We start from the raw sequence: 9035 nt of genomic DNA on the forward strand, positions 1-9035 counted from the left end.
TTTTATAAAAGATGAAATATTTTGACTGAAACAAAGAATTAGGTACATTGTGTGAAAGGAAAAACAACCCATAATCTTCATTTAATTGGTCTTTTCTACTAAAGCATTTGATCTTTAACTATGAGATATATCTTTGTATATCTTTAGTAGGCCATTAATCATTTCTCACTAAATATGGTTGTGCCCAGGCACAGAACTTCGGAGTCATCCTAGATTCCCTAGATCTCATCTCACATCCAACCCATCCATAAGTCTTGCTGGCTCTACCATCAAAATCCATCCAGAACCCAGCCATCTCCACACCTCCACTGCTACACTCCAATCCAAGTCACTGCTCTTCCTCTCCTGAGCTTTGTTTTAGCTTCTTATCTGTTTGGCTTCCACCACTGTCTGTTCTCTATCTGAAGCTGGAGCAATGGTTTATAAGAAGACAGTCTTACCATATCTCTTCCCTGCTCAGCACCGTGCCCAGTGGATCCCATGACACACCACCTCTCATCAGTCTACACAAGCCGGTCCCTGCCTGTGCCTCCGGACTCATTTCTTCTACTCTCCCCCTCAGAGGCTCTGCCTCAGTCACAGAAGCTTGCTTGCTGCTCTTTAAGCACACAGTAAATATTTGTTGAATGAATGAAATGCAAGTTGCTGAATGAATGAATTCTACAAGAGTTATCATCAATAACAGTTTGAGCTGTTGTGCTGGACCAGTCCAGCCCTAGGAGACGCACTTTTACCCAACTTCACCCAGTATCAGAATCACCTGAGGGCTTGTTAAAACTCAGATGGCTGGTCTAGAGTTTCTGATTCAGTAGGTCTGGGGCAGGCCTAAAAATGTTCATTTCTATTAAGTATGGGGTGATGCTAATGAGGCTGATCCTGGGACTTACTTTGGCCTAAATATTCCAGCCAAATTGGAAGGCCAATCCAACATTCTGAGGAGAAATTTGGCAAATTTTGTCTGGATGTTCCTGTGTGCTCTTTGGGCGAAATGATTAAATTGCATAAATGTATGGGGGGAAGAAAACCTTAAGCCACATTTTTTGACACTTAGCCACAGGGTGGCCCCCTAGCTCCATAATGACTCTACTGCCCATCCACTCCACACAATTAAAACAGCTTTTGTTATTTGGAGAAGTTTCAAACCATTTCTCCTAAAAAAATTAAAATTAAAAAAAAAAGTGAATTTAGCTGAGGACCAGCAGTTCGCTGTTCACAAAATGCGGTCTTACGGGGCATCCTAGTGGCTTCCTCAGCAAAGTAAAATTCTGAGCTCTTTTGGAAGTCACTCTGTCACTCAGATGGAAGAGACGCACGGGAACGTAGGTTTGTAAGTGTGAGAAGACGTCCGGATGAGAGATTTCGTTGTAAAGAGGAAGCTCACACAGGGCAAACGCCCAGCTCTGTGCAGCCCATTTACCCTACACCCCTTTACCCCTCCCAAGCCCTCCTCACTATGGTGAGAAGGGCCAGCACCTTCTTCTGTGCCTTCACCTCACTCCCAGCCATACAGGGGACCCAGGACCATCAGAAGTGGAAGGAAAGTTCAGAGGACTGGGGCCTGGGCAAGCTACCTTCTTGGGTAAAGCATTAGTACCTCAGGAGGAGCTGGGCTGGCAGCTGGTGGGCCGAAGCAGTGAGCACTGGCAAGCGTGGGACATGAATGGATTGAATGTATGGCTCCTCCCACTTCTCCCCTGCACAACTGTTCTCTGGCTTCTCTTTCTTTATAGACAAAAACCTGATTTCATGCATTAATGGAGTCTGGAAAATGCCTCCAGGCAAGAATGTGCTAGAATATTAAAAATAGCCTTCCATATTACAAGAGGGTTTCAAATCCCAGAAAGGTAAACAAGACTATAAATTTCCTAATGATACTTTGTCCACTGGACATATTCTTCAGTAATATAGTTTTAGCAGTTTTAATGTGTTCTTCACATGTGATAGGTATTTGATCTTTTTTCCTCAATAAGGGTCTCATTGACATCACAGCTTGACTGCTCTGAGTACTACTGGTTATCTTATAATCTTTCACTTTTATTAAATTTATAAGACCTATGCTTCTTATCACACATTTTACCCTCATTTCTCTGTTTTCTACTCATTTGAGAGACTAAAAAAAGTACAAGGGCAAGTGCAAGCTCAAACAGCTGTCAAAAAAATATTGCTGAACAAAGACAGTGACACTACAGAAACAGACCTGCCAGCTGGTGGACAGTGGCACTATGAGAGGGTTTGAGGTATTCATTCATTTGTGAAAGTCTGTTATTTGTCACATGACAGGCACTGAGGGGAATCCAGACCTTGTCGGGAATGGGGTTTAAGTCCTGTAGATGGGAGCAGAGGGAGGCCCTGCCCACTGGCCCCTCAAGACCCGTTCAAACTCCCTTGGGTGTCCCTTCCTGAGCTGCAAAAGCTGAAGAACCAGAAGCCACTTTCCTGTACTTCCTGAAGCTCTGCCAGGAGGTGGTGTCTGTGTGATACTCAGAAGGAGAAGGTGAGTCTGGGAAGGTGGAAGTGAGGAATACAGGATAGAGCTACACTGGGAGACTGGGATGCAGTAGCCTAGGGGGGTGCAGAGGAGGGGTGTGTGTGCATAGCCTGGTTGCTAATGTCCCAGGTGTGGGGTGATGGGCAGTGGAGCCATGGAACTTCTGTTAGGGCAGGTCTTCTAGAACTCAGAACTCTTAGCTGCATTGTTCCTAGCTTCTAGTGACCAATATGTTTCCCTGTCCTTCTCAGAAATTCTATACTTTCCTTACTAGTACCCTGTAATAAGTGCTTTTTTGCTTTTCATAACTAGAGTGGATTCTATCATCTGCAACTTGGAATCCTTCCAACAGATTACTCTATCCAAATCACAGCTGTTCAGCCTGGGCTCAAGGAGATGTGTTGTGATACCATTTTTTTCAAATCCCCTGAAGCTGTGACCAGTCTCCTATTACACTTTCTTCTAGTTACGGATGAGAGCATTGATCTCTTCCTCCCACGTGCTCTGACGCTGAGCAGTCAGGGGGTTTCCAGCACTCCCTACCTGGCTGCTGATCTTTTCCTGTTTCCTCATCCTATTCCTTGAAGGTTTTCATTTCAACATCCAGCCTCACACTCTTCCTTGGCACTGTTGAAGCATCTCCAGCACTGTCACTTGGATGTCTTTTGACAGGTACAACCATGAGAACACCACAAACACCACAGAGAAGTAAATACATTGAGTTGCATGACTCAAAGTGGAAAAAAAACACAAGAGCTCATTGACCAGAGTTTCCAGTACAGCATCCCATGGGCACTCTCTTCAGCCAAGGCATATAATATTCCATCTACCAGCTAATGAGTAGCTATTGGGAAAAAAATCTATGGTAACTCTATTCTTCAATACTGTAATTCCTCATGTGAATGGCACTATCAGCTTTGCATAGAATACTACATGTAGTATACTTCTGTTGTACAAAAGGGCAGATGTCAGGAAAATTGAATATAAGCCCTAAAAACTGACTAGAGATGTTTCAGGTCAATAGCACTAACTAGACAGTGAGAGAGGGCGCCTGTGCTAAAAAAGGATGTAAAGTGGTAGTTCTGATTCTAACACCAAATTCCATTGTGTCTCAGGTTTTCCCTCACACCACCAAGCAATTTTCCAACATCAGCAGAGTGTCTGACAATTCATCTCAATTCTGACACTACCCAGAGACAGAACAGATCCCACAGATTAAGGGCTCAGTCCCACAAGGCTGCCCCCACCTCAGATGCCCATTGCAAGCCCAGGGTGTTACCTGTGCTTCGGACCGATTGGCTGAAAATCAGTTTCCCACAACCCCTTCCTCAGGTTTGATTCATTTTCTAGAGCAGCTCACAGAACTCAGGAAAACATTTACTTACTAGATTACAGGCTTATTATGAAAGGATATAATTCAGGAGCAGCCAGATGGAAGAGATACATAGAGCAAGGTATGAGGGAAGGGTGAGGAGCTTTCATTACCTCTCTGAGGTGCCACTGTCTCTAAACATCTGTGTACTCTCCAAGCCAGGAGCTCTCCAAACCCCGTCCTTTGGTACTTTTATGGTGGCTTCATTACGTAGGCAAGATTGATTTAATCACTGGCCATTGCCGATCAAGTCAACCACCAGCCCCCGTCTTCCCTATTCGGAAACCAGGGGGTGGGACTGAAACTTTCATCTCTCCAATCAGATGGTTTGTTCTCTGGGCAGCCAGCCCCCAACCCTAGCTGCTTTCTAGAAGTCACCTCATTAACATAAACCTGGTTGTGGTGCAAAGGAACTGGTTATGAATAATAAGACAACCATTTCACCTTTATGGCTCTGAAGCTATTTCAGGAACTGAGGACAGGAGACCAAATATTAATGACCGAGGATGCTCCCATTACTCTTAAAGCTCTGGAAAGTCCAAGAGTTTGGGAAGCTGTGAGCCAGGAACTGTGGACGAAGACTAAATATATATTTCTTATAAATCACAATATCACACTAGCCCAGTGGTTTGCAGCCTTGACTACACATTGGAATCACCTGGGACTTTAAATAAATGTAAATAGGGAAGCCTGAACCTAGACTAATTGAAGCAGAATTTCTGTGGGTGGAGCTCAGGCAGTTTTTAAGCTCAGGTGGTTCTAATGAGCCTGCAAGGCTGAGAACCACTGGGAAGGGTTTTCTACTTTGCTCCATTTATCCTGTGAAAGTGGCTTCTTCTCTCTATGAGGGTGTCTTAGGATATGAGGCAAAGTAACCACACAGGTTTTTCTAGGAAGTAGCATTTGTGGCTGGAGGTTAGCTTCTGTTTGGACTCTTGCACAGATCAGGCTGATTTGGTGTGAATGGGAGCCAGACGAGGGCATGAAACTGGCAGCAGGGACTGCTGGGCCACCTTGGAGTTCCCCTTAGATGGTGCTTTGTCTTCCAGCTGGTAAAGACTCCCAACAGCCGGCCCACAGACCCCATCCACTGTCCTGGAATTGGGACGGCTGAGCCCTCTTTTCAGGGCTGAACCTGAAGGCAGCATTCACAAGGTTTTTTAGTTTCTACCAAAGAACATCAGTGGCAAATGGGTCAGGAGAGTAGGAAAATATTTTCTTTAGAGCAGGAGTTGGCAAATTTTTGGAACAAGAGGTAAAATCCAGGCTATTGTGTAGGTTCTTATACGACAAAAGAGAAAACTCCTGCCCTGCCCTGTCCGACCCCAGAACATTTGCCTGGGGTGGGCCATCAGCAGTGCAACAGCCTTGCTGGCATGAATGGAATCATACAACATACAGCACTGCACTCGTTCGTGTGGGCTTCTGTCAGTCCTGGCCATTGTTGCACTTGTGTTTCTGGAAGGACTGAATGTAATGGACACCACTCACAAGATCCTGGGGCTGCCTTTTTGTCATGAGATTGGCTCTTTTAGAGGAGCTTGGCTGGAAGTTAGGAAGGCCTGTGAGCGATCCAGCTGACCAGCCCAGGGTGCTCTGCAGACAACCAAGATAAATGGTACACCGATGCTACAAAGTGCCTCGCAACAAACCAGTTGCCTTGTGACAGGCACACTAACCAGGAAACCGAATCTGACCAGTGAAGTTGATTAGGGAGGTCCCTCTTGACCTCAATCCTACTGCCTCAGAGACTCATTAGCCTCCATTTACTTAAAAGAAAAAAATGTTTTTTACAGGGAAGACATATTCTTTTTTTTTTTTTGTAGGAGAGCAAAGTACAGGCTTTTATTTAGAGATAAAGTGAGAGAATAGAGCTCCTGGCTCATGCCAGGAGGGGACAAGAGAGTCCCCAGGGCAGACATATTCTGCAGTAGAACAGCCTTGTTCCACTCACATATTCTGCCCTGTGAGTGAGTGTGAATCAAATCTTTTAACTACAACTCATTTCCAGAGTTCAGGGCTGCTCTGTATTACCGTGAAGGAGCTGTGCACTGCACAACTCCAGAGAGCACCATTTACCCAGGATGCAATGTGAATGGCTGCCTGTGGAACCAACCGCACAGTGCAGGCAGCAGAGTGTTAGTAGAATCCATTGTCTGGACATAGACTACATTTTAACTTAGCATATGGTCCTGATACATAGATCTTCATCAGTTATACATGCTTGGGGAAAAGGCTCTTCAAATTAGCTAAGTATTCTGGGTAACCCATTAGCCAGAAATCCTTTCTTAGAGGGCCAATAGATTAAAATGATTGACCTGTATTTGATGACTAAGATTGTACAGTATCTCCTTTGGGTGTGTATGTGTGGAGAATGAACTGTAGAGAAGGTGGGCAGTGATTACATTTTGAATATCCTGCTATTCTATATCTGATTTGAGAGTCAACACTGACAGGGCATGTTCCAGATGCCACACACCTTTCTGAGCACTTACATATGTTAATTCCCCTATTCTTCACCATAGATTGTGCCATTGGTATAATTATCCCCATTTCAAAGATGAGGAGACTGAGGCCCAGTGAGGTTATCCTGCCCAGGGTCATACAGCAAGTTCTGGCCCTAGAACCCAGACAGTGCACACACCCACTTCCTACATTGTTCATGCCATTCATGAATGCACTCATGAGTGCTTGGAGCAGCCTCAGGTGACCCAACATCCACACACCTCCTCTTCACCTGGGAAGGGTGCCTTGTGACAGGCACCTGGGAAGGGGAAGCTTATGAAATTACTCCTCTTGATTTGGCTGCATTAAAGTTGAATCACTGAGAACTAATCGCAACCTCCAAACACTTTCCATGACAGAGAACCAGAGCAGCCACACTCCAGGGTGGGGATCTAAATTGTCACTAGTAACAGGCCCCATCAGGCCCTTGATCTGTGCAAACTCTCTTCTAACCCTTTGGGCCTTGCTCAGAAACTAAACCAGTTTCTGTATGACATGAAAAGCTGGAAATGTCCAGGTCAGAACAGGGACCTGAGGCCCCAGGGTCTAGAGACTAAGGCTTCCAGTGTGAGCTTGCAGGATAATCCTATTATGACAGGCTTCTAAATCCCCTAATTGTGCTGGAATGTGGTGTCACTAAAAAACCAGATTACTGAAAAGAATGGGCCAGGCAGGTGTGGGGGTGCTGATGGTGGAGGCATGGCAAAATGTCTCATACAGGGACTTCCTAGGTAACTGTATGGATGAGGGCATTCTTCCAACTTGGCTCTTGGCTTACAGATGTTGTTCAGTTAAGGTCTGTCAACCTAGTTGTTCTAACAAGACTTAATTTTATGGAAGGATGTGGCAAAACCACTCCCTTTTTGCAAGAGCTCTGGTAATGTTGAGCAGGAGGAGCCCAGAAGCAACCAAGTGCAACCACCTTACTGATGCTCTGCAGCAGCTTTGCCCATCTGAGCGGATCTACCCTGCTTCAGGGGGTCATTGCTGGCTAAAAGCAGCTAGAAAAATCAATTCAGTCTTCGGCAGGCCATCCCCTAGAAGGGCTCCCTCAGTAAATGCCATTTCAAAGCACGAGAAAGGAATAAAGGCACACGCAGATCCTAATAGAAATACTGTATTCATTTTTGAGGACTGCTATGTTTTAAGGCAAATGTCACACACACAAAACAGAGACGAACAGTATTTACACGTTAGGAGACAATAGTGGAGGAGACATCTACAGACAATGAGACAGTGGGAGTTTCTCCAGCTGGGTCACTTGCGGTCTGATTCCTCTTGTGGACTAAAAAACAGAAGAAAAACGGCATCTCCTCCCTCCCTGGGCAGAGGTGGGGTAATCACATCAGGATTTTACACAGTTGCACCATTCTCCAGGCTGCAGCACTCTCCTCACTGCATGTCAGGTCAGAGGATGTGAGGTCATTGGCTCTCACTGTCCAGCTCTAATTTCCATGTTTTGTGAAATTCACCTTTAGAAACAGGAGAATCAGGGTGTGAAACCCACACAACCTGCAGTCAGCTAGCCTCTGTCCAGCTCAAACTTGCTTGCACTGGAGCTGAAATAATACACTACACATACATGTATATGCATATATATGTGGAAGAAGGAAAGATCTTCTTAAGCCTGGAATATAACGACTCTTCATGTGCAGTTTGGAATCAAACAGTGTGACTGTTTCCCCCTTTAAAAACAAAGGGTACCATACCAGTAAGAAGCTCTAGCCAGAGGAGAAAGGTTTCCAGGCACCTCTCGGCACAGTTCCAGGTCACTCCTGGCTGCGTAGGAAATGCAGGTAGCTTAGCTGATTTGAGTTGGAAGAACTAGGCCTTCCCACTGGTAGTTGGTAGTTCAGCTCTGCACCCCACGGCTCATCCCCGCTGTCCTGCTTAGGCTCACACTCCGAATTTTAAAGTGTTAGAGCTTGACTGTGTCTGTCCTGTCTGCCGTTCTCATCACCATGTGACACACATTGTAATGGCATGTTCCCCTCCTGTGACAGGGCCTGGGTGACAGCAACACCATACATAGCAACAGAGAAAACAAGGGAATGAAGGAGGCTGAAACTTTGGGAGTGTTAATAATGGCCTGCTGTGGGGCAGCAGAAACGGTGCCTGGGTCTGAGAGTCACAGGGAAGTCAGGAGCCCAGAAATGCGGTGCAAGGCAGGTAATGAATCCAGGAGCACTTGAAGGACATTGGCAAGAGGCTGCATCTGAGCTATCCAATAACTACAAAGAGAACAGGTGGTGAAATGAAAGTTGCTAATCATACAGAGAACAAAGCCCTGCTCATAAAAAGCTGTCTTCACCAGAAAGGTATCATTTAGTGAAAAATAAAAAGAGTGTAGGGGTGTTAGTACTTGGTATCCAAGAAGTGAAATGGTTCTTTTCACGGATTCACTCAGTTCACCTGGCCACATCCCTCTGAGGTAGGTGACAGGCAGGTGACATCAGCCCCATTTTACAAATGGGGTAAAGTGAAGCCACAGGACTTGCTGCATGTCACACCACGGACACATGCCAACAGCCGCAGCAGTGGTGTGCCGTTAGGTCTGCCCGGTCACTGGCAACACGGGTCTTCTTTATAAAGCCCCCTCACCTGGATGCAGACCAAGTCAGCAGGTATCTGGAGGAACGTGGACATTTGGCTTGTAATTTTAAACTTTGA

The sequence above is a fragment of the Manis pentadactyla genome, chromosome 2, assembly GCF_030020395.1.
Source record: "Manis pentadactyla isolate mManPen7 chromosome 2, mManPen7.hap1, whole genome shotgun sequence".
Classification (NCBI taxonomy): Eukaryota; Metazoa; Chordata; class Mammalia; order Pholidota; family Manidae; genus Manis; species Manis pentadactyla.